We start from the raw sequence: 26,698 nt of genomic DNA, 5'->3' as shown, positions 1-26,698 counted from the left end.
AGTTCTCCTAGAGGCTGTGCTGGAAACCCTGCCTCCTGATTCTCTCCTAATGTTATTGGGGTGGTAGGAAGCTGGCTGAAGGCTGACAGGAACCCTACTCTCTGTATTATACATAAGCTTTCCGTTGATGAGCAGTAGCTACATGTTTACAACTGTTAGTCTGCTGACAATGCAGGTAATTGCACATCATTTTAATGTATGTATATTTCATGTACCTTACTTTACTTAATCTTCTCCATTGTTTAATTCCTAATTTTGCTTCTATTGTAAATGATGAGATGAACATTGTTGTGTGTCAATATTTTTTCTATACTCTAGGTAATTTCCTTAGGACACATGATACTTGAAGTGGATTGATTGAAAGGCAGCATAGTCTACTAATTAACTCAGACTGGAGCTGGATCATCTGGGATCAAATCTAGGCTCCCCATTGGCTTTTGAATCAAGTTTTCCCATCTACCAAATAGGGGCAATAGTAGGATTTAAAGTATAGGGCTATTGGGGGCTTAAACATAATGATGCTTATAAAGTACCTACTCAGAACAATGTCTAGCCCATATTAAGCATGAGTAAGTAATAATTACTGGGCCAATGGAAGTGAATATTGCCAATTTTATGGTTGATGGGAAAGAGGAGGTCTTAGCCTGTCTCCTTCCCAAGAGGAAGGGACACTGATTGGATTAGGTCAATTTTTAGGATAGTGATTGGGCCACATGGATAAGCAGGGGGAGTCACTGGCTCTTAAAAGGGCTCTGCTGGGCACAGCCACCTCTTCCTCTTTGGGCATTCCTTCTGATCTCTCTGTTTCTGCAACTGAATGGATGGTGATAAGGTCCTGAAATACACGTTTAGACTTAGAAAGATGCAGAGGCTCCTAAATTTGGTGAGATACTCTGTTCCAGCCCAGCACACACTGCACAGTTCTCTGCAGTGGGGTTTGGGGCACAAGCTCTGTACCAGCATAGCTGGTCTGTGCGTCCATTCACCGTTGTCCCTGTGCATGGAGGAAGAGGGTTAGATGGGCCAAGGCAGGATTTAGGGACTTTTGTGTTCCCTGATACATTTTATTATTATTATTTATTTATTTATTTATTTATTTATTTATTTATTTATTTTCGAGATAGAGTCTCACTCTGTCGCCCAGGCTGGAGTGCAGTGGCGTGATCTTGGCTCACTGCAACCTCCGCCTCCAAGATTCTAGCAATTCTCCTGCCTCAGCCTCCTGAGTAGCTGGGATTACAGGCATGTACCACCACACCCAGCTAATCTTTTTTTTTTTTTTTTTTTTTTAATTTTTAGTAGAGATGGGGTTTCACCTTGTTGGCCAGGCTGGTCTCAAACTCCTGACCTCAAGTGATCTGTCCATCTCGGCTTCCCAAAATGCTGGAATTATAGGCGTGAGCCACAGTGCCTGGCCTGTGCTCCCTGATATAATCGAATAATGCCCAAAATGTCACCATCATACGTAATCGTATTTTAAAAAGGGAAATGCCAATTTTCCCACCAGGAAAAAAAAATGTAAGAGGTAGATTTCAATTTTATATTTCCTCTCAGATGTGTTGAGAGGTCCTTGCAGGCTAGGAGGAAGATGGCAGGCTTAATGGAGAGTTACTGGTATCTGGAAAACATTGGTTTTTCTCAGAGGCGAGAGCCTGCAGGGGTTCAGAATATGAGACAACTTTTCTTTCCTTTCAGGAAACCACCAGCACATCCATTTTGAATGTCTGGTAAACAGCTTAGGAGTCAGTGTTTTATTAGTGTCTCATTTTCATCTCAGGAGTTTTTTTCAGCTTTCACTTTACCCTGATCAGCAGAGGGACTGTCCAATTTGCACTGGATGCTGTTTTTCGCTAAAGGGTTTCTTCAAATGGAAACCAGACAGGAAACGCTCGCAGAGCCGGGCCAGTTAGGTTTGGAGACAGCAAGTCCAGGAGACAGGCTGATGTCCCTGAAAGACCCACATTCACCATGCCTGGCTTCTTTCTATAATTGATTTCTGCCCAAGGAGACTTAGGCCACCCTGCAAAATATATACCAAATAGCTCGGATAATTGTTGAAAAACCTAGTACTTGCCTTGAGTGTCCCTTACTGAAAATAAAGAAGCAAAGACAGCCTCTGGCGTGGCTTTATTCATGGTAGTTTAGCAGGAACCAGAAAAAGAATTATTTCTTTTTTTTGAGATGGAGTCTCGCTCTTGTTGCCCAGGGTAGAGTGCAGTGGCATGATCCCAGCTCACTGCAAACTCTGCCTCCTGGGTTCAAACGATTCTCTTTCTCAGCCTCCCAAGTAGCTGGGATTACAGATGCCAGCCACCACGCCCAGCTAATTTTCATGTTTTTTTAGTAGAGACGGGGTTTCACCATCTTGGCCAGGCTGGTGTTGAACTCCTGACCTCGTGATCCACCTGCCTCGGTCTCCCAAAGTGCTGGGATTACAGGCGTGAGCCACCGTGCCCAGCTCAGAAAAAGAATTATTTCTAACCAAAAATTAAAAGGATATTACTAAAAGGGGATTAATATATTGGACTTTTAAGCCATCATTAAAATTCTGCTATAAAAGAACATTGATTAACACAGAAAATGCCCATGGAATATTTCCAAAGGGGAAAAGCAGTTCATACAAAAGAATGCAGGGGCTGGGCGTGGTGGCTCACGCCTGTAATCACAGCCCTTTGGGAGGTCAAGGTGGGTGGATCAGCTGAGGGCAGGAATTCTTCGAGACCAGCCTGACCAATATGGTGAAACTCCGTCTCTAGTAAAAAACACAAAATAATTAGGTGGGTATGGTGGCGTGTACCTGTTAGTCCCAGCTACTCTGGAGACTGAGACAGGCGAATTGCTTGAACCTGGGAGGGCAGAGGTTGCAGTGAGCTGAGATAGCGTGATTGCACTCCAGCCTGGGCCACAGAGCAAGACTCCGTCTCAAGAAAAAAAATGCAGGCGGTAGAGAGCCATGGGTGAGGGATGTGTGCAGATGAGTATCTGTATGGTAGGGATAGGTCAAAATAATAGTGGTTCTTTTGAGAGGCTGAGATGGTAGTTTTTTTGTGTTTTTTTTTTGAGACGGAGTCTCGCTCTGTCGCCCAGGCTGGAGTACAGTGGCGCGATCTGGGCTCACTGCAAGCTCCGCCTCCCGGGTTCAGGCCATTCTCCTGCCTCAGCCTCCTGATTAGCTGGGACTACAGGCGCCTGCCACCACGCCCGGCTAATTTTTTTTTGTAATTTTTTAGTAGAGACGGCGTTTCACCGTGTTAGCCAGGATGGTCTCAATCTCCTGACCTCGTGATCCACCCGCCTCGGCCTCCCAAAGTGCTGGGATTACAGGCTGAGCCACCGCGCCTGGCCTTCTCTTTGTTTTTCTAAGTCTTCTGCATAAAACATATCAATGTTTTAAATAGACGTTTTATTGAAATATAAACAGAAACTTTTCCAAATTGGAAGCATATCACTTTCTGATTTTTCATAACATAAATAGGAATGCGCCTCTAGACCTAGCTATAAAGCAAGCTGGACACTGGCAGCACTCCCGACTTGTCTTTGTGCCTGTCCCAGCCACGACTCTACGAAGGGTAAACATCTTCAGTGGCTTTGGAAAGTGTCACTTGGCGATGCTCAGCTGTGTCCCAGACTTCCCTGTGTGTGTCCAGTTAAGGTGAGCCACCAGCTTTCCTTGCAAGATACCAAAGCAGGATGCTGTGAGAGGTGCCCATCTCCATGGCTGGCCCTGTGGACCCCAAGTGCCAGCATTAGAGCTTCATAGGTAGCAGTTTATAGACTGTTTAACCGGTATGCACAATTACACAGGGTCAAATCCTTGTAATAAACCCTTTAAAGTGTGTGTGTGTGTGTGTGTGTGCTCGACACACACCTGCAATTCCAGCACTTTCGGAGGTCAAGGCGGGCAGATTGCCTGAGCCAAGGAGTTGGAGACCAGCCTGGGAAACATGGCGAAACCCTGTCTCTACTAAAAACATAAAAAAATTAGGCGTGGTGGTGTGCGCCTGTAATCCCAGCTACTCTGGAGGCTGAGGCATGAGAATCACTTGAACTGGGGAGGTGGAGGTTGCAGGGAGCTGACCGAGATCATGCCACTCTACTCCAGTCTGGGCAACAGAGTGGGACTCTGTCTCAAAAAACAAAATGGAGTTTAAAAAATAAAGTGTGTGTGTGTGTGTGTGTGTGTATACACACATGTGTATCTCCTGATGGGCTTTGTTTCCCTGAGTCCTGTGTGACACAGCATTAGAGGGTAGGTGGTGGTGACCCACCTCCAGACGGTTCCCAATGACTGGTCCTTACTTCTTGATATTCATTCATACTTACATAGTCTCCTCTTACACTGAACAGGGATGACCTGTGTAATGGATAGGATATTGTGGAAATGGGAGTATGTGACCTCCAAGATAACGTCATAAAAAGCATTGCAACTTCCGCTTGTCTCTCTTGGATTGCTTGCCCTGGGGGAAGCCAGCGGACATTCAGCCAGAACCACCCAGCTAAACCACTCCCAAACTCCTGACCCTTAGAAGACACTAGATGTTTATCATTATTTTGAGTTGCCAAAGTTTGGAATAATTTTTTTTTTTTTTAGAGACACGGTCTCATTCTGTTTTCCAGGCTGAAGTGTAGTGGTGCGATCATAGCTCACTGCAACCTTTAGCTGCTGGGCTCACACGATCCTCCTCCTGCAGCCTCCAAAGTAGCTAGGACTACAAGTGTCCACCATCACGCCTGGCTAATTTTTTTTTTTTAAGTTTTTTGTTAGAAACGTGGTCTCCCTATGTTACCCGGGCTGCTCTCGATCTCCTGGCCTCAAGCAATCCTTCCCCCTCAGCCTCCTAAAGCACTGGGATTACAGGTATGAGACGCTGCACTTGGCCTAGGGGTAGTTGTTACAAAGCATTAGATCCCAAAATTGTGAACAAATGATTGTATTTTTGGCTCTGAGTTTTAGGCTTGTTTGTTATCTAACAATAGATATAAAACTCATTTCTAAAATCCTGACAGTCATGCTACAAATCTGAATCGGTTAGTTGTATGTACTGCTGTAAAGAAAATCAGGCCGGGGCGGTGGCTCATGCCTGTAGTCCCAGCACTTTGACAAGCTGAGGTGGGTGGATCACTTGAGGTCAGGAGTTTGAGACCAGCCTAACCAACATGGTAAAACCCTGTCTCTACTAAAAACACAAAAATTGGCTGAGCATGGTGGCGGGTACCAGTAATCCAAGCCACTCAGGAGGCTGAGGCACAAGAATTGCTTAAACTCAGGAGGTGGACGTTGCAGTGAGTCAAGATTGCACCACTGCACTCCAGCCTGGGCAACAGAGAGAGACTCCATCTCAAAAAAAAAAAAAAGAAAAAAAAAGAAAAAAGAAAAGAAATCCAGTTAACACCATGTTGAACAAATGGGGGTATATTTTTCTCATATAAGAAAATATTTGGAGAGAGAGGGTAGTTCATTCTAGTGTGGGCCCAGTGGCTTTACATTTGGGTACTGAATTATCTTTGCAATTTCTATTGCTTCCCCCTCAGTCACAAGATGGCTGCAGCACCTCCAAGTGTCACGTCTTCACAGCATCACTTTGAAAGGAGGGAGCAGGGGGTATTAACTGGAAGGAAAGATGGTGCTCACATACCTCCCTCTTATTAGAGAGGGAACTTGCTCTCAGGTGCCCCCTAGCGGATTTCCCCTTAATGTTTCATTGGTCAAAACTGGGCCACAGGGTCATTCCAAGACTGGGGCCAGGAGAACATTTTCTGAGTGCAAAAAAGTACCAGATACTTGAACAAAACAGATGTTCTGGGCCCGGCACCCATGGCTCATGCCTGTAATCCCAGCACTTTGGGAAACCGAGGCAGGCAGATCACCTGAGGTCAGGAGTTCAAGACCAGCCTGGCCAACATGAGGAAACACCGTCTCTACTGAAAACACACAAAAAATTAGCCAGGCATGGGGGCGGGCGCCTGTAATCCCAGCTACTGGGGAGGCTGAGGCAAGAGAACTGCTTGAACCCCGGAAGTGGAGGTGGCAGTGAGCCAGGATCACACTGCTATACTCCAGCTTGGGCTACAAGAGTGAAACTCCATCTCAAACAAACAAACAAACAAACAAACAAAAATACCAAGTTTTCTGTTAACAAGAGAATCAGCAGGGGCAGCTTTTAGATAGGTAGTCAGTAAGGTTTGCTGTAGAGTCTTTACCAGACAAAATCCATTAGATTTCAACCTTTTCAGGAAGGACTCTGCTGACCGTCAGAACTTTCTTATAAACTTTAGGGGGACATGGAGTACTGGATACTTTCTCTTTGAAACACTAAGCACTGTACTTTGTGTAATTTGTAATTTAACAGTGCCTGTATTTTTTACTAGACCACACCTTTCAGAAATGGGATCTGATGTCAGAGTGGGTCTGATTCATGGCTGAGGATATGGCATCTGGCACACATGACTCCAAGTTCATTCTCCTCCTCTACTCTCCCTCTCTTGCTGCTTTTTGTTACTTCTAGTCAATAAGAACCATCGTGAGAAAGTCAAATTCTGGTTTTCCACTAATTTTTTTTTGAAACAGTCTTGCTCTAATCCAGGTTGGAGTGCAGTGGCGTAATCATAACTCCCTGTAGCCTCAACCTCTGGCCTCAAGCAATCCTCCCACCTCAGCCTCTTGAGTAGCTGGGACTACAGGGATGTGACACCATGCCTGGCTAATCTAAAAAAAAATATTTTTTTTACAGACGTGAGGTCTCACTTTTTTGCCCAGGCTCATCTCAAACTCCTGGCTTCAAATGACCCTTCTGTCTTGGCCTCCAAAAGTGCTGAGGTTACAGGTGTGAGCCGCTGAGCTCGGTGTATTTATAAATGCATCCTACAGATGTTGAATGGACTTGTTGAGCACAACTGTCTAATAAAGCAAGGTGTTGGCTGTTTAGCAGATGAAATGTTCCACTCTGAATGGAAGTCCAAAGATGAGAATTGGGTTTCTCCTTTACTTTATAGACCTGACAATGCTTGGTTAAATATTAATCAGACACTCCTGGAGATGGGGCCTGAGTATGGTGATACAACTGTGGCTCACAGTCACAATTTAGGACTCATACTGCTTCCTGCTTCCTCTGGAATAACGCCATTTCCCTCAAGGCTTGTCAAGTTGAGAGTAGGTAGGTAGAGGTGACAGGAAGATATTTGATCAGACCTGGTTTGCTGGGCGATGAGTAGAGAGGACCCTGATTAGTTTTGACTAGACTGCAGCAGCCCCTCTATCCACCCTCTTTCAGATTTGTTTATCTGTTAAATATCGGTTGGCCCCACTATGAGCCAGAAAGTGTCCTAGGTGCAAAGATACAAGAGTAAACCTGACTGACAAATATCCCTGCCCTCATAGAGCTTATATTCTAATGTTTACTGACATCTACTCTCTTGAGAGCTATTCCATGAATTTTTAATTAATGTCCACTAGTATCTGAGATAAAATTTATTTTCACCCAAGGAAGATCATACAGCTTTTTTTCTGCCCGGCATTTTTTTTCCCACCTAGATACAAAACCTGAGTTGTGAGAAATGCATTCTTAGTGGTTTGGGTGGAGATGAACAGCTCCTGTTCCAGTGTTCTACAGGCAGACAAGTGAACCACATATGAACACCCAGAGAAGCTTACTTATCTCTGGGCTGGAGGCTTCTCTGGGGCTTAAGCATCAGAACTATCAATAGGACTTTATTTCCTGCCTGCTGAGCTTGCTGAAGAGACAGTCACTGGTGCTGAAGGTTCACATCCTATCTCACCCCCACAGAGAGAGTGAAACAGTGTTACATCTTTCGACCTCCTGAGTTCATTGGTGCTAAAATCAAATAAATACCTTACAGAATGGCCCCACCTACTTACTGTTTTTCCTCTGCCATTTCCCTCACTTTCTACTTTCCCGCTCTCATCTCTCTCGTTTTCAGTATTTATTGAATTTTTTTTAGTTTCCTATTTGTGTAACAAATGACCGCAAACTCTGAGGCTTGTTTATGATATGATCATATTCATGATGAGTTTCTACAGGTCAAGAGTCTGGGCTTAGCTTATCCCCTGCTCAGTTTCGCTCAGTCTTCCAGGCTGGAGTGCAGTGGCGTGATCTCAGCTCACTGGAACCTCTGCATCCCAGGGTCAAGTGATTCTCATGCCGCAGCCTCCTGAGTAGCTGAGATTACAGGCATGCACCACCACGCCTGGCTAATTTTTGCATTTGTAGTAGAGAGGGGGTTACACCATGTTGGCCAGGCTGGCCTCGAACTCCTGGCCTCAAGCAGTCCTCCCCTGCTTTGGGCTCCCAAAGGGCTGGGATTACAGGAGTGACCCACTGCGCCTGGCTGAGAAAAGGATATTTTAAGCGAGTTATCAGAATTGATGCAGAACCCTGTGTAAGCCATACTCGCTGCCTCCAGGCCTCAGTTTCACCACTGGGAATGATTTAACTAATGCCAGCACATTCCTTTCAGCGCTATAAGACGAAGTCGTTGTTACCTCCATAGCCCTGCAAATTGCCTGGCAACATTACAGGAGCTAGACCAATGTCCGCTGGATCAACCAATGAGAGTGGAGTGGAAATTAAGATAAATTAGCTGTGTGTCCCGGACTGATCACTAGGTGGCAGGAGGCTGACGCCAAGTCCAAGCTTGGTACCCGGTTGCTGGCTGGCTGGGAGCCTTCTGGGAGGAGCCTTGAATGTCCTTCTAGGCTGGGGCTTGTCATGGCGGTGGAAGAGGGGGAAGGGAGGGAGGCAGAAGGTGAGGTCTCTTTCACAAAAGGTCTGACACTTAGACTTTCCCCTTTATCCTCAAATGAATTTATTTTCATTGCCATAGAAATTCACAGATAGGATTGAAAAAAAGCTTTTCATGCAACTGTAGATCTGTATATTTTTATAAATTTAGCATCTAATTTTTAAAAATGTATTGGAACATCTTAGTTGCAAGCTCTTTCTCCCCTTCCCATGAGCCATCCCACACTCCTGACCTACAGACCCAGGTATAGAACAGGGCCTCCCCTGTCATGGTGAGATGACACTGGGCTGTACAGCCTCAGATCATTTCCATCACAGGAGAGGCCCGGCTCCTAACCAGCACTCTTCAAAATGCAGCAGAATCGCTTGGGGCTGCTGTACATAAAAATGCAGATTCCTAGGCAATGGCAGTCTCCGTAGATCAGAATCTCTGGGAGGGCTTTAGTCTGCAATTGTGTTGGCTTTTCACAAGTCTCCTAGGATTCTGAGGTACAACTGAAGTTTGAGAAACACTCCCTTAGGCTTTCTGGGGAGCCTTTCTGGGGCTCTCATCAGCCCTCTTGGAGGTCCAGAGATGCTCCAGCTACCTCCAGCTTCTCTCACACACACACACACACACGTGCATACACGTGCATATGTACATACACATACACATATGTTTTTTGTTTTCTGGATTACATGCACAATGATGCATGTACATTTTACAAATCCATAGATTATAAAAGCAAATAATGTAGGAAATAGAAATCCTCTATGATATTGTAGACCAGAGAGAGCTGCTGTTGGTAATTGCTATTTTTACTGCCTACAATCCTGATGCATCCCCTATTTAGGTACTAAAAATGTAGCAGATTTTTTTCTCCCAGGAAAGCTTCATAAAAGCAAAATAGGGTGCCCACCCTCATCTAACAAATAACTCATGGCTTCTTTATGACCAAATAGGTTTTTTTTTCCCCCTCCTGGAGAAATCAAATGTCAGTGTGGACCTGTAGCACTATGGCATCAAATTCTCTACTCCTGAAGGTGAAGGGCAGGGCTCCTGTACTTGTTTCAGGATTTTTAAGGAGGTGCAACAGGATTTGCACCGCAGGCTCTGTGACTTAGCTATCACATTAGCATGTGTTATTGGGAAACAGTCCAGAGTCCAAGTTCAAGGATTTCTTACAACTTTTGTTTTTACTTTATAGTGAAGTTTAAAGTTTTTGAAATATGTACTTGTCACCGTAATCTTTTGAGACTTCCTTTTCTTACTGAGGTTAAAATTGTCCAACTATGCTAATGAGTTGATGGTATGTGAGCTCTATGAGCCAAACACTAAGCTAAATGCTTTATGTATATGATCTTAATTCTCTTGATAGCCCAACAGACTGATGGCTATTATCCTCACTCTATTTATAAGGGAAGTGGTGTGGTTACGCGAGGTTATGACAAGCCTGCCCGAGGACCTACAGATCGTAAATTAGCAGTAAGGCCAGGATTTATGAAATCCTTGCAGTTTGACTATAGAGCCATGTCCTTAATCGCTATAATATACTGGCCATTCAACTTTTTCTGTGACTTGGCCATGAAGAATCATGGTAAATATTTGCTATTCTTCCTAAGGGAGAATTGGCAGCTTTGCTCATTCTATACGATTTCTTGTTTTATTCTCTTGACAATATTGCAAGGTGGGTTAAGCTCCTCCCATTTTGCTGTTTTACAAAATGCAAAGAAAATGAGAAAAACCTCCACTGAACTAGATGATCCTAGGTCAGGGTTCCCCAGAGTGTGTTCCCCACAATTCTGATAAAAGCCTCCATGGGAACTGAGTATTAGAACTCATCTCGGAAGGTCACAGGGCAGCTACTAGTGAGGAAAGGCTCTAAGAAGGTCTGTCATTAAAATAAAATATTTGGTACCATTAGCAGTACTATTACCATGAACAATATCAAAGTACGATGAAAGGAACTGATACTTACAGAGTATGATAGGCAGAACTTGAAGTTGATTACCCTGCCCTCCCACCCCCTAGTATCTACACCTGTATTATTTTTCATACTGCTGATAAAGACATACCCAAGTCTTAAGAAAGAGGATTAATTGGACTTGCAGTTTCATGTGGCTGGGAAGCCTCACCATCATGGTGGAAAACAAGGAGGAGCAAGTCATGTCTTACGTGGATGGCACTGTGTCCAGAGTTGGTTCCTTCTGGTGGGTTCGTGGTCTCGCTGACTTCAAGAATGAAGCTGCGGACTTTTGCGGTGAGTGTTACAGCTCTTAAAAGTGGCGTGGAACCAAAGAGTGAGCAGCAGCAAGATTTATCCTGAAGAGTGAAAGAACAAAACTTCCATGGCGTGGAAGAGGACCTCGAGAGGGTTGCCGCTGCTGGCTAGGAGATGGCCAGCTTTTATTCCCTTATTTGTCCCCACCCATGTCCTGCTGATTGGTCCATTTTACAGAGTGCTGATTGGTCCATTTTACAAACCTCTAGCTAGCTACAGAGTGCTGATTGGTGCGTTTTTACAGAGCACTGATTGTTGCGTTTTACAAACCTCTAGCTAGCTACAGAGCGCTGATTGGTGTGTTTTACAATCCTAGCTACAGAGTGCTTGATTGGTGCATTTTACAATCCTCTTGTAAGACAGAAAAGTTCTCCAAGTCTCCACTCAACCCAGGAAGTCCAGCTGGCTTCACCTCTTAGCAGCAAGCAAAATAAGAGAACTTGTGCAGTGGAACTCCTCTTTTTAAAACCGTCAGATCTCGTGATACTCATTCCCTATCAGGAGAACAGTGCAGGAAAGACCCGCCCCCATAATTCAATCACCTCTCACCAGGTTCGTCTTACAACACATGGCAATTGTGGGAGTTACAATTCAAGATGAGATTTGGGTGGGGACACAGGCAAACCATATCAACACCCTTATAGAATCTCCTTCCCTTGAGTTTGCATGGAACCTGTGATTTGCTTCAAACCAGTAAAATATGACAAGGTGAAGGGATTGATTCTGCATATACAATAAAGATCCCAAATTTGTTGGCTTTGAGTTCACAGATGATCCTGTATGGACCTAGCCTAATACTGTGAGCCCTTTATAAGAGGGTCCTGGCCTTCCATGAAGGGAGAAGTATGCTGCCATGCTGTGAGATGCCCTGTGAGCATGGAAGAGGACTCTGAGATTCAGCAGGGAATAGAGCCTGCTGACAAAAGCATTGCAGGATTGTGAGACCCCAGGCAAACAGCACAGCCAAGGGATGTTCAGATTGCTGACCCATGGAAACTGTGAGATAGTAAATGTATGTTGCCTTAAGCCCCAAAGTTTGTGGTAACTTATTATGCAGTAATAAAAAACGAATCCAGAGACCTTCTGTAAATGACCCAAGGTCATTTCACACAGCTAAGCAGCAGAAACTCTACTCATAGCTCCAGAGAAATTGAGGCATATACCCAACCATGCCCATACTTAGTGATATGGGAGAGGGGCAGGGAAATGCTAGGTAGACAAGGGCTGGGTCCCTGGTGAGGGCTCCACTCTTGGGCTTGGGTCCATGGACCTGAGTGAGAACAGGCACTCCTGTTTTTCCACCCAAATGTTGCATTTTCCAAAACCACTCTGGCCTGCCCTACCCCAACCTGTGCCCATAAAAACCTGAGATGCTAGTGGGCACAGATACAAGCAGCTAAATATGAAGAGAGAGCAGAAGAACACACTGACATACACTAGCAGACACCGGCAGACCATCGAGGCAGGATGATGTAGAATTTAGTCGGGACAGTCAAAGGAGAGTCCACCTGCTGGGCGGCCTGACTCCCGGGGAAGATCACCTTCCCACTCCATCCCCCTTCTGGCTGCCCATCCACTTCACTGAGAGCTACCTCCACCCCTCAGTAAAATCTTGCACCCATCCTCTAAGCCCATGTATGATCCACTTTTTCTGGTACACTTAGGGCAAGCACCTGGAATACAGAAAGTCCTCTGTATTAGTTTGTTCCTTATGGTAAGATAGAAGGTCTAATTGATCAATTAATACAAGCTGCCTGCAGACGGCAAAACTGACAGAGTTCACTGTAATACACATCCACTGGGGCTTTGGGAGCTGGAAACATTCAACCCCAGACACTGCTGTGGGGTGGGAGCCCAAAAACACTCCTTATAACCTGCCCGTCTGTGTGCTCCCCCTAGGGGTTTGAGCAGCAGGGCACCAAAGAAGTGAGCCACACCCCTGTTGCATGCCCTGAGGGAGGAATAAGGGAAAACTCCTCCGTTTCATTAGTCTAATGCCTGTCACATCGCTGGAGCACAATCAAAACGTGTTGAACAAATGAAGGCAGGGTTTGAACCCATATCTGTCTCCTTGCATCACACCATATTTTCCTCTTCTACTCTAACATCCTGGGTCATGCTCTACGCTGGAGCTGTGTGTCTGTGAAGCAAGCATACCTTACCTTTGAACTTAATCTTCAGTTCATCAATACATCTGCAAATATTTACTAAGTGTGGGTAAATTCTCTGCCTGACTTGGGATGGACTTGCCATGAAGTTTTATTTGAAAAAAGAGGAGTTAAATGACCATGAAGTGGTCATGATTACAGGAGGCAGATGTATTTAGGTGGGTCAGTGTCTGTGCAGACCACTTCCCCAGCAGAAGGCTGTGATGCAAGGGGCCCTCTTATCCATATGCCAATTGCAGAGATTGACCGTGAATTTGAGGAAATGGCATTTCACAGGGACATCCACCTCTAAATGGCTGTTTCATAGATACTTAGTCAGGTGTTCTTTAGCGTGAAAGTAAGTGTAGGAATATCTGGGCCAAAGATTTTCTCTCTTTTATCAACAGACCTTCCCAGAGCTCTTCCGCTCTAGTAGCTGCCCTATGACCTTCTGGGATGAACTCTATTATTATTATTATTATTTTGGGGGGATAGATGGAGTCTCACTCTTGTCACCCAGGCTGGAGGGTAATGGTGCAACCTCAGCTCACTGCAAGCTCCACCTCCCTGATTCAAGTGATTCTCTTGCCTCACCCTCCCGTGTAGTTGGGTTTACAGGTGCGCGCCACCAGACCCAGCTAATTTTTGTGCTTTTAGTAGAGATTGGGTTTCACCATGTTGGTTAGGCTAGTATCAAACTCATAACCTCAGGTGATCCGCCCACCTCGGCCTCCCAAAGTGCTGGGATTACAGGCATGAGCCACCATGCCTGGCCATGGGATGAACTCTAATACTCAGTTCTTACGGAGGATTTTGACAGAGAATTCTGGGGAGCACATTCTGGGGAACCCTAATCTAGGATCATCCAGTTGAGTGATTTTGTTTTCCCATTACCATTTTAAACTCATTATTATATTTAAAAATTAAGGGAGGCTAAGGCAGGTGGATCATTTGAGGTCTGGAGTTTGAGACCAAGCCTGGACAACATGGTGAAACCTCATCTCTACTAAAAATACAAAAATTAACCAGGCATGGTGGCCCACACCTATAATCCCAACTACTCAGGAGGCTGAGGCGTGAGAGTTGCTTTAACCCAGGAGGCAGAGGTTGCAGTGAGCCAAGATTGTGCCACTGCACTCCAGCCTAGGTGACAGAGTGAGACTCCATCTCAAAAAATAATAATAAAACAAATAAAAATTAAGATGTAATTGAACTATCATAAAATTAACCATTTCAAAGTGTACAAGCCCGTGTTTTTTTTTTGTTTTTTGTTTTGTTTTTTTACTATATTTATGAGTTGTGCAACCATCACTACTATCAAATTCCAGGACATTTTCATTTCCTTAAAAGGAAATCCATATCTATCAGTCACTCCTGATTCCTCCTCCCTGTATCCCCGATCTACCCATTGTTTGTATAGACTAATCTAATCTGGATATTTCATATTAATGGAATTAGAGAATATGTGAACTTTTGTTTTTGGCTTCTTTCAGTTAGCATCTACTTTTCAAGATTGGTCCAGTTGGTTTTAAACTTCAGGATGCATCAGAACCTCTTGGGGATCTTACTAAAGTTCAGTTTTTCTGGCTCCTCTAAAATTGTTGGTTTGGTTTGTCTGGGGTGGGAATCAAGAATCTACCTCTTTGGGCTGGGTGCTATGGCTCACACCTGTACTCCTAGCACTTTGGGAGGCCAAAGTGGGAGGATCATTTGAAGTCAGGAGTTCGAGACCAGCCTGGCCAAGATGGCGAAACCCTGTCTCTACTAAAAATACAAAAATTAGCTGGGTGTAGAGGCATACACCTATAGTCCCAGCTACTTGGGAGGCTGAGGTAGGAGAATTGCTTGAACCTGGGAGGCAGAGGTTGCAGTGAGCCAAGATGGTGCCACTGCACTCCAGCCTGGGCAACCAAGAGGAACTCCATCTCAAAAAAAAAAAAAAATACAGAATCTACCTGTTTGACAATTTCTCTGGGTGACTCTGTTGCAGGCAGACCAGAGACCAACTTTGAGATCCTCCAGCCTAGTTCAATGCTCTCCTTTTTCATAGGAGGAGGTTGAGGCTCAAAGAGGAAAAGTGGTGTCATGGAGGTCACACAGCTGCAACACTCCATCCAGGGCTTGTCTTGGGTTTGAGATGTGAGGCTCAGGCTTCTATCTCACTGTTTGGACCCAGTACTGTTGTGATTTAGGAGCTAAGAAGAAATTACTTAGATAGTGAAGGTGTGGAAGTCCGTTAGAAACGAGCTCAGCATTGAAAGGAAAAAGAGCACTCAAAGGATTTCTCAGCAAGGCAAATTTACTTCTGCAGAAGGGTGCTGCTCATACTTCTGGCAGCTGCAAGAGCACACCAAACAAAGGAGAGAAGGAGTTTTTATCCCTAACGCAGTCCCTATCCCTGTGTCCTTCCCCTATTGGCTAGGGTTAGACTGCATAATCTAAGCTGACCCCGACTGACTAAGACTTAAACTTTTCCAAGTAGCGTAAATGTGTGATTCGCAAGGGAGGGAGGGGGCAGTAGTGGTCCCTCTACTACAGCACAAAGCATGTTCAGACGTGTCCGGGCAAGTCAGGGCACAACAAGAGCAGGAGGGCTGCTCTCAGACTAGAAACAAAGTACAAGGAGATGAGGCCTCCAAACCAAGGACAAGGACATTACAGAATTAACCCTTTGAAGAGGAATTCATCATCTCTGGCAAAGTCCTTGGTAAGGTTTCCCTTTTAATGTAAAGCACCCCCTAAATCATATTCCTTTCTAGCAAAGAACATCCTGTAAAATCAAGCTGCAGACATAAGCAAGCTGGAAGCTTGCATGGGTGAATGCCCACAGTTGTGCCCATAGGAATATACCACTTGGGAATAGGCATGTTCAAAATGGCAGCTCCATCTTCTTTTTTTGCCAGCCACGTGTAGAAGTAAGCAGCAGACAAGATGGCCCTGGCCAAGTGGAAAGCCCATTTGCATAATAAGATTAGGTTGGGGTGACCAGCCTTTTCCCCATACTATGTAAACGTCACATATCATCAAACCAATCTGTGAGCCCTATGTAAATCAGACACTGCCTCCTCAAGCCTGCCTATAAAATCTGCTGCGGTCCACACCTTTCCCCCACTTTTTTTTTCGTTAGCATCTCTCTCACAAGGAACTGCTCTCATCTCTCCTTTCTTTTGCGTGTTAAACTTTCCACTCCTTAACCTATCCACATGTGTCTGTGTCCTTAATTTTCTTGGAGTGAGATGACAAACCCTGGTTTTTACCCCAGACAACAATGCTGCTTCAGTAGGTTTTTCTCACAGATATCCCTGTTTGTTCTTTATAATAATTGCTTGTGGGAGTCTCTGGCATCTGGCTAGAACTCACGTACCACCATCCCACCAATGCCCCAAAAATAAAAAATGACCTGATGGTTATTAGGCACGTAGACATTTGGGAAGGTTTACAGAAGACCTGGATTCTGAAGCTGTAGGTGCTTCTTGTGGCCTAATAGTTAAGCCACATGTCTTCTGAGCTAGGGGTTGCATAGGTTTGGTCCTACCTGCTATAAGGTTTCCAGATTTAAAAATATGGGTTGGATGGATGCCCAGTTACACTGGGCCCAGCGAGTCTCGGCCTCATTTTCCTAGCCCTCACTCAGGACGGAGTTGCTCTGTTTCAAACTCCTCTGACAGTGAGAGGATTAAATGAAATAATCTATCAAGATTGCTTAGCAGGGATTCTTCCTGGTGGTAACAGATAAATAAATATGACTGGGGATTCCCAGTACTCTCTCAGTACCACATTAAAAATTCAATGGGGGTTGCTCTGGTAGTTGGTGGCACTGAAGCTTAGCCCTTTTAAAGTACTGGGAGCATTTTGGGGGGCCATTTCAGGGAGTTCTATCTCATTTGTGGGACTGCAGATGCTTGGCAGCTGGATATAGACTACAGGATTGGTGGGCAGATGGTTTCTCTTTCCATCTGGGTCTCCTGATGTGGGGAAAACAGAACTTCTCTCCTGATGACTCATTGTTGAAGCTGGGTTTAGCCAGCATTTAAATAGAAACGCCTGGCTGCAGACAATATTGTCACCACCCAAAAGTGAGGTCTGTTTCAAAACTGTTGTGAGCAAAGTGGATTTCTAACAGGCAAAACCAGTGTATTAAATTTAACGTACTGGCACATCTTCTCAGCCAAGAGCTGTGCAAAAATGTCAGGCTGCTCTGTCCTACCGCCTTCCCTGGTTTTAGCTGCTCAATGGGTCAAAGTTTCTGCAAGCCTCATTTGCTTGAGAGAAGGTTTCCCCAGGTTGAGTGCTCTTACCCCTGGCGCACATACATTAAAGTGCTTTGGATCACACTGTGGGAAATGTTTTTTCTTTTCCAATGCTCTCCAAACCTTGATTATAGTATCGAGGTAGTTTTTTATGTTGATGGTGGTATGCCTTTTAAAATCTTTCTAAAATGTGCCTCTTTCTTTTTTATTAAGAAACTGGTCTCCAGTATTAGAGAGTTTGATGGGCAATAGTTTTTAACTTGCCACTGGGGATTAAGGTCTGATTTTTTTTTTCTTATCTTGCCCAAATATCTAAGGGGTCTGGGAAGTCCTGCCCTGCAAACCATAAATTCTCATCAGATGGGTTTTATTTAACCCTATATATCATGACTCACATTCCAGTCTGACTCTGGCGTAACATTATGTGACAAAGAAGAAAATCAAAATATTTTACCCCAAAACATGTTTCTTTCCCATCTCTTGAAATCGCCCTGCAAAGCTGTCCTTTGTGTGGGAAAATTTACATCTGTAAAGAATCTCTTAACATAGCTACATCTTTTTCTTTCAAACCCTCCCAATCCCAAAGAGATTAACTGAGAGTCTAGCACCTTTTATAGGTCTTGAGTAGGAAACATTTACATCTATCGTCTCTAAGGGCAGCCACTATGAGACTTCAAAAGAACCTTGGTCTCCACAGTCTTTTATCTTAACTTGAACTTTTCCTTTCTATTGATTCCAGGTCTTTAGACAAACTTGACCGTTTGTCAACCAGAAAATGTTTAAATTTACCTACAGCCTGGAAGTCCCCTCACTTTGTACAGCCTTTCTTGGACCAAACAAATGTATTCCTCAAATATATTCGATTGATGTCTCGTGCCTCCCTAAAATATATAAAACCAAGCTGCACCCCAACCACCTTGGACATAAGTTCTCAGGACCTCCTGACAGCTGTGTCTTGGGCCATGGTCACTTATATTTGGCTCAGAATAAATCTCTTCAAATATTTTACAAAGCGTTAGAAACAAGAGCTTGGAGTTAGAAGGAAACCAGCAGTCAAAGGATTTCTCAGCAAGCCAAATTTACTTCTGCAGAAGGGTGCTGCTTACACTTCTGGTTGCTGGGAGGGCATACCCCACAAAATAGGGAAGGGTTTTTTATCCCTAATGTGGTTAGTCCCTCCTTCTGTGTCCTGTCCCCGTTGGTTGGAGTTGGACTGGACAATCTAAACTGACCCGATTGGCTAGAGTTTAAAATTGAATATGGCTACTTAGGTGGGAAGGGAGAGGCTGTCCATTATGGTACAAGGCATGTTTGGGCATGTCAGGGCACGGCAAAGGCAGGAAGAGCTGTTTAGGCAGGAGGGGCAGCTTACAGAATGGGTAGCCAGGAGCAAAGAGGACTCTTGCCAAACAACGGAGATGTGAGTTACAGATTGGGACTGGCAAGAGATATTTACAGAGCAGGTAGCTTAGGAGAAGGGACAAGGAAAAGTTGATCTTGAGAACGAAGAACAAAGAGGTCAAAAACTAAAGCTTTGAAGCAGAACTCACTGTATCTGACAAAAGTTAGATTTTTTTCGTCGACAACTCTAATAACATGTTTTATGATATTAATTTTGTTAGTGATTTTTGGTAACTTTTTATTATGATTTCTAGCTTATTGAAAAGTTGCAAAAATTATATAAGGAATTTTTTTATCCTATATCCAGATTCACCTGACTACATTTTGCCCTGTTTGTTTTATAATCTTCATTCTGTCTATTGATGCGTATTTATTTTGGAACCGTGAGAAAATGAATGTTGTCTTCAACATTCAACATCAGCCTCCTTTACACCTAAGTACTCAAGTGTGTACTTCCTAAGAAGTTCTCTCGTATACACACAATGCAATAATCAAAATCAGGAACATGATATTGATGCAACGCTGCACTCTAATCTAGTGCATATTCAAATTTCATCAATTGTCCTGATAATGTTCTGTATAAGTTCCCCCCCACTGCTACTGCCTCACTCCAGAATTCAGTCCAGGATCACACATTGTATTTAGCTGTCTTGTCTACCATTTGGACTCTTTAAATTTGTAACAGTTCTTTAGCCTTTTTTTGGCCCTTTTGATTTTGCCATGTTTGAAGAGTACAGGCCATTTTCGGGGATTATTTTCTTAGAATGTTCCTCAGATTGGGTTTGCCTGATATTTTTTCCTGTATAAATTTAGTTGTGCATATTTTGGCGTGGATATTAAGGAAGTGATGTTGTGTCCCTCTCAGTGCATCCTATTAGGAAGCAAGTAGTGTCAGCTGGTTCACATTGGTGGTGTCACCTTTGATCCCTTGGTTAAGATGTTGCCTGCTGGGCTTCTCAACAATAAAGTTATCAGTTTTCACTTTGTAACCAATCAGTAATTTGTGGGGAAACATTTGAGGCAAGGAAAACCTGCTACTCATTAAACTTTCACCAACTACTTGATTTTCTAACTCCATTTTTTTTGTATTTATTTGTTGGCATTTGACTACAATTGCATATTAGTTATTGCTGGGCTCATGGGTTTTTATTTTATTCATGGGTTATGATCTACTATTTATTTATTTTATGCTGAAATTGCTCCATATTTGACCAGTGGGACTCCCTAACCTTGCTCCATGGTATTAATGCTAATAATTGCTTTCTATTCATGGACAGTATTTATTTTCCATTTATGGTAGTAATATAATTTAAAAATACATTTATATGACTTTAAAAGTACGTGGATTTAAAGAGAAGCATTAATGATGTAATGGGGTATGTGTTGAGGGGGAGGTGTGTATACGTGCATGTGTGTATATACATCTACATATATAATATTAAAAAATATTAGTGGGCCGGGCGCGGTGGCTCACGCCTGTAATCCCAGCACTTTGGGAGGCCGAGGCGGGCGGATCACGAGGTCAGGAGATCGAGACCATCCTGGCTAACACGGTAAAACCCCGTCTCTACTAAAAATACAAAAAATTAGCCGGGCGTGGTAGCGGGCGCCTGTAGTCCCAGCTACTCGGGAGGCTGAGGCAGGAGAATGGCGTGAACCCGGGAGGCGGAGCTTGCAGTGAGCCGAGATCGCGCCACTGCACTCCAGCCTGGGCGACAGAGCGAGACTCCGTCTCAAAAAAAAAAAAAAAAAAAAAAAAAAAAAAAAAAAAAATTAGTGATACCTGGGACCTAGGTATGGCAAAAATCACAAAGTGGTACACAAAAAATTGAAATTTGGCAAATACTGCTCTTGATCCATGAATATGTTGGCTGTATTTTTTTGTACTTCAAATATTTGACCATTACATCTTAATGAAAAATCTGGACTGTTTCAGGAATGACTATAGTTTGGGATTCATACTCTCTTATGCTGCTCTTGTCACTGATGTGCGATAAAAATCCTTTGCCAGCTATGTGTCCTGATCTTTTTAAAATAAATGTGCTTTTTATATGGATATAACCAGGAAGTGGAACCATCCGAGTTATAACCCTGGCACATGATTCAAGACCCAGTTCAAAGGCTCTCTTTTTATCAGATAGGGTTCTTCGGTTGCATGTAACAGAAATCAGGTCTGGCTAACTTAAGCTCACAGAATCCAATTCTAAAACTTCTGGTCTCAGAAAAAAATAGAAACTCAAGCAGCTTTGGGGATCTGGGTATCAGGAATTCATGGAGAGTATCTTTAGGGCACTGTCTTTTATTTTTATTTTATTTTATTTTTTTTTGAGACAAAGTCTCGCTCTTGTCCACCAGGCTGGAGTGCAATGGTAGGATCTTGGCTCACTGCAACCTCCATCTCCCGGGTTCAAGCGATTCTCCTGCCTCAGCCTCCCGAGTAGCTGGGATTACAGGCGCCTGCCACCACACCTGGCTAATTTTTGTATTTTTAGTAGAGATGGGGTTTTACCATGTTGGCCATTCTGGTCCCGAACTCCTGATCTCAGGTAATCCGCCCACCTCGGCCTCCCAAGTGCTGGGATTATAGATGTGAGCCACTGCGCCCGGCCAAGGACATTGTCTTTAGAATGAATGAGCTCTACCCCATTTGTCTGTGTTTGCATCTCTCTTCTTAAACTTCAAATTACTAGAACATTCATTTGACCTTCCCTGGGTCATGAGCCTCACTTGAGTAAACAAGGGCTAGGCACCTTGATTTACAGAAACCCCAACACAATATATAAAGGGTGGGTTTTTCCCCAAAGGAAAATCAGGGGCAATGGACAAAACACATCACAATTACAATTGCTTATGTACCAGGTACTCACATAACCATCTTACACCTATTGACTCATTTAATATACACCATAACTTGATAACACTTTAGCATCATCATACCCTTCTACAGAGGAGCCAGCAAAGGTCCAGAGATCAAATAACTTGGTCAAGGTCATCCAGCTAGTAACTATACAGCTGGTCAGGATTCAAACCCAGGCCATCTGTCTTCAGAGTCTCTAGTTTTGACCACGGAACTATAAGCCAAATTTGGCAGGCAAAACCAAGAGTGTCCATCCCACCTCCATTCCATAGAGCTTCTTTATCCTCTATCCAAACACCACCTCTTCCACTGTTGCGCCCCCAAGCCCCATGCATCTGTTCTCTTTATGCTTCTAGCTTTTTCCTGGTGATTGATGTCCCTGTCTCACACCATCTTCTCAACCATGGACTTTTTTTGGTGGGTGGGGAGACAGAGTCTTGCTCTGTTGCCCAGGCTGGAGTACAGTGGCTCAATCTCAGCTCACTGCAACTTCCACCTCCTGGGTTCACTCCATTCTCCTGCCTCAGCCTCCTGAGTAACTGGGACTACAGGCGCCGACCACCACGCCCGGCTAATTTTTTGTATTTTTAGTAGAGATGGGGTTTCGCCGCGTTAGCCAGGATGGTCTCGATCTCCTGACCTCGTGATCCACCCACCTCGGCCTCCCAAAGTGCTGGGATTACATGAGTGAGCCACTGCACCCGGCCCAACCATGGGCTTTTTGCCAGCAGTGGCCAGGCTGTGTTTAACTTCTTCACAACATGCAAAACAGGGCCATACACATAGCCAAGGCTTAGTAATATTTGTAGAACTGAATCAAGTCTCTTTCATAATATTAACATTAGGAGGGAGAGTGAGAGAGAGAACAAGAGAGAGGTCCTGAGTAAGAATGGGAGTTTTAAAAATACACTCTGAATTTATCTAGTTAATAATTAAATTATCTAAGTGCAATGTAATGGTAGACTGACTTCCTTCATTGCTAGTTGGTTAATCTCAAAGGACCATTGAGATAATCAAACTTCTGCCTCCAAACAAAGACAAGCAGAACAGCTCTTAACATCCATGGTCAGCCTGAGCAGCAGCCTGGGCTCAGTAAATTGATATTTTGTTTGTTTTAGCAAAGGATGAAGAGACCAAATGTATTGTGATTCTTGGGGCTGGTCTGATTCCCTTTTTCCCAGCATAGCCCATTAACTCATCACTGCTGCTGGGTCCTCTCCCGCTGGCCTTGGATAGAGTTCTCCAGGATCAGGAAAACAGCAATAATCCCTTCTCACTCCCTGGGCAGGCTTTTGAAATACTGAGAAGGGCTGGTCCCAGAAGTCAATTTAATTAGGACACTAGCTTAGCTGTTGAATAATTTTTTCCAGCTTAAGCAGTAATGCATGTTTTCAGTGACTTGGACATTAGAGAGAACTTGGCTTGGTTTCTAAGCCCCAATTCTGGAAACTCAGTTGCTAGCTGTGTAGTTTTGGGCACTTTATTTTACTTTTCTGTGTTTCATTTTGTCATCAGTTAAATGGAAATAGCATCACTTACTTTATAGGGTTTTTTTTGGGTGTAGTTGGCAAGTTAAGACGTGTAAAATGCTTTTACTTGGGTTCCACAATAGTATCCATCAAGACAAGGACTTGGGTGGAAATGGTTTATTGGGAATGTGATCTCAGAAAGCAGGAGCAGGAGTGGGAGAATGAGACAAGGAAGGAAGAAAAGCCAGTAAGGGGCGTGCTGTTGACTGAGTTGCCATTGTGGGAAATTTGCATTTCATCCTGCCAAGGGACCCTTTGAGCTACTGTGTGGAACACACCTTCAAATCATGCGACTAGAAGGTGGGAAATCTTGGCATTTATCCACTGGCTGCCGTCTTCCACTGGTTGAAGCTACGCCCTGCCCCCCACCACAGTAACTCTGGGTTACCCCCATGCATTTGTCTCCTGTGATGTTGGAGGAAGTCTGCAGGCACAGTAGAAGGACCAGTGCAGGTGCTTGATGTGGAAAGCTGTCCCCATGCCAGGAACTGTCTATAGCTGCAGGTGAACTCTGGTGCACCAAGACAATATGTGGTGGGTGTCAGTGGTGATTTCTACAGGGGCTTCAAACAGTGTCTGGTACACAATGAGTATTCCATATACTGTAGCTGTAGTGGACATAGGTTTAACCATCCAGCATCACTTCCTATAAGGATCCTTCTGCAGCTTGACATGGTCCTGATTGGCTTATCAATCAGGTTGCTGGAACCTACAGGTGTGCGTATGTGACCCAGGCTGGCCAATCAATAGCCATCCCTCTGCTTCAGTGACTGTTTTACAGACTGGCATGTGACCAAACGTGGGCTAATCGGAGCCTTCCTGAGAGCACCTTGGTTCACACTAGAGCTAGTGAAGAGAAAGTTCTTTTTCTTTGCCAGGAAGTTGTTGGAATGCCTGGCCTCCATCTTGTCCCAGCTATTGAGAGAAGTCTTTCTGTCACATGGAGCCCTGGGTTCTAGACCGGACTCCTCTGCTTTCCGACTGAGTGTACATAGGCAAGCCACCTAACCTCTCTGAAATCCAGGATCCTTATCTGTAAGTGAGGATGATGCCTGATTTTCCAGGCACTGCCACAATTCAGTGAGGGTATGTGTCAAATGCCTGGCAAGTAGCAAGTCCTCGGCAAATGTTAGTTTCATTTCCATGGTTGGTCTTGATTCAATTCCATTCTATGGACATCTGTCAACTCTGAGCTGGGGCATGTTTTTGAAAACGATTCCAATCTTTTGAGTGTCAGTGTTTGTGAATATGCCACATGGGTCACTTGCACTAGTTTTAACTCCCATGAATGGTGATTTACTTTCTGGGAGCTTCTACTTCCATGGAGACGATGCCCCATATCTCCAGAAAGACAGAACCACAGCCCCTCCTTGTCTCACAACTCCTGAAATGGAGAGGAGTTCTTTTGTTCCCATTCATGCCAATTCCATGGGCACCTTATCTCATGACTAAATAGACAATGGGTGGATGCTGGGAGACTGGCCAAAGAACTGTTATTCCAATATGGCACTTTCATCTGTTCCACCTCCCACAACTGAACCAAGTGAAATAGTAAAGCTCATTCTGGGAAGACTTCCCATGGTCTTCTCTTACTTGAGACACTCTCTAGCAATCCCTTGATTCATCCCTCAATGAATTATTCTGCTTTTAGTACACAATCCAGAACCTTTGAAGTGAAATCCATGGATTTCCATAATCCAGTCCTATTGATTTTCTATCTTTCCTCTTGATGCATGCAGTGGTTAAGTGGACCATTCCATGAACCTACCCTGGGCTTCCTCACTGATGGACCTAATGATTGTTACTTCTCCTAGATGTCTCTCTTTGCCTGTTCCTGATAGATATTTCTCATCAATTATAGCCTCTTTGCCACTCGGCCCACATAAATGCCCAGTACCAAGGCAGGCTCTACAAACAAATTGCCATTTGCACAATAAGTACCTTATTTATTACCACATCATTAAACTGAGTTCCTGAATGGCAGGGGCTATGCACTTATTTTTGCAGCTAAGACACTAAAAATAATATGTTGGCAACATACTGGCATTTGATCAGTGTTTTAATGAGTGGAGAAACCTGGTTTTGGAGGCATTTGTTATCTGGCTTTTGGACTGGAATTGTGGGTCATGATTTCAGCTGGGTTACACCTACACTGTTACATTTGATCTAGAATATATACAATATGATCTTCTCCATTTTAATAGGAGAAAGGTCAGACCCCAAGCAAATTCCCCAAGTTTGACCCCTGGTTTGAAAGATTCTAAGGCTTATGCTCTTGCACAGTTGTTTGTGAGTGTGCACTCCTGTGCTGTGTTGATGTTTCAGTTGCTCCTGAGTTTCTTCTTTGTATGGGTGTTTGGGTGCCAATTTGAATAACATACTTCCCAGCATTTTTGCTTGGCTGGCAATAGAAGCTGTGCTCATAGCAGAGAATACCAAAACATTTATTTTATTTTCTCCCACAAACAAATCTGGAAGCAAAATATTGAGATCTATATAGTCTCTGTTGTTTTAAAAAAAAAAAAAAAAGTAGAAAAAAGAAGCTAGGCCGGGCACAGTGTCTCATGCCTGTAATCTCTGCACTTTGGGAGGCTGAGGCGGGCAGATCACTTGAGGTCAGCAGTTCGAGACCAGCCTGGCCAACATGGTGAAACCCCGTCTCTACTAAAAATACAAAAAATCTAGCTGGCCATGGTGGCACACACCTGTAATCCCAGCTACTCGGAAGGCTGAGGCAGGAGAATCGCTTGAAACCAGGAGGTGGAGGTTGCATTGAGCGGAGATCACGCCACTGCACTCCAGCCTGAGTGACATAGTGAGATGCTATCTCAAAAAACAACCAAAAAAAAACCAAAAAAAAACAACAAAAAAAAAGCTACTGAGTTTTTCCCAAGCATCCCATTCTTCCTAGCATTGACAAGTGGAGGTAGGAAAGAGAACTAATGTTTACTGAGTGCTTGCTGTGTGCCAGGCCCTATCCTGTGTGCTTTAACTACCTTATTCTCACGGATGACATGTGCTCATCTTTCATTTCTTCACTCAAGCATTGCCCCCTCTGTGTCTGCTTTCCTTGCCATTCCCTCCCTACTTTGCATCTTCATTATGCCCTCTACCATTGCATCTTTAAAGCTACATTTATATCTTACAGTCCATTCCTGCCCTTCTTCTACACCTGCCTGTCCAAAATGGTAGCCATTGGTCACAGGTGCTACTGAACGTTTAAAGTGTGTCTAGTCAAAGTTGAGATGTGCTGTAAGTATAAAATACATACCAGGGCCAGGTGTGGTGGCTTATCCCTGTCATCTCAGCACTTTGGGAGCCTAAGGCATCACTTGAGCCCAGGAGATTGAGGCTACAATGAGTTAGGATCATGCCACTGCATTCCAGACTGGGCAACAGAGGGAGACCCTGTCTTTAAAATAAATGAAATACACACCAGATTTTGGAGTGTTAGTATGAATAATGAACATAAACTATCTCAATCTTTCTGTTGA

The 26,698-nt window shown here is 44.0% G+C and overlaps 1 protein-coding gene across 1 annotated transcript in view; it reads right to left on the bottom strand.

Moving 5' to 3' along the window:
* CLEC3A (C-type lectin domain family 3 member A) overlaps positions 1-11,155 on the bottom strand; it is a 31,435-nt gene extending 20,280 nt beyond the window's left edge. Inside the window, exon 1 of the mRNA XM_511120.7 lies at positions 10,915-11,155. The gene's annotated coding sequence lies outside the window, so the exon portion shown is untranslated. The remainder of the gene's footprint in view (positions 1-10,914) is intronic.
* Positions 11,156-26,698: the final 15,543 nt, after the last annotated feature.

The sequence above is a fragment of the Pan troglodytes genome, chromosome 18 (assembly GCF_028858775.2).
Source record: "Pan troglodytes isolate AG18354 chromosome 18, NHGRI_mPanTro3-v2.0_pri, whole genome shotgun sequence".
Classification (NCBI taxonomy): domain Eukaryota; kingdom Metazoa; phylum Chordata; class Mammalia; order Primates; family Hominidae; genus Pan; species Pan troglodytes.
The sequence above is the reverse complement of the archived record's forward strand: the minus strand, read 5'-3'. Positions and strand labels throughout refer to the sequence as shown.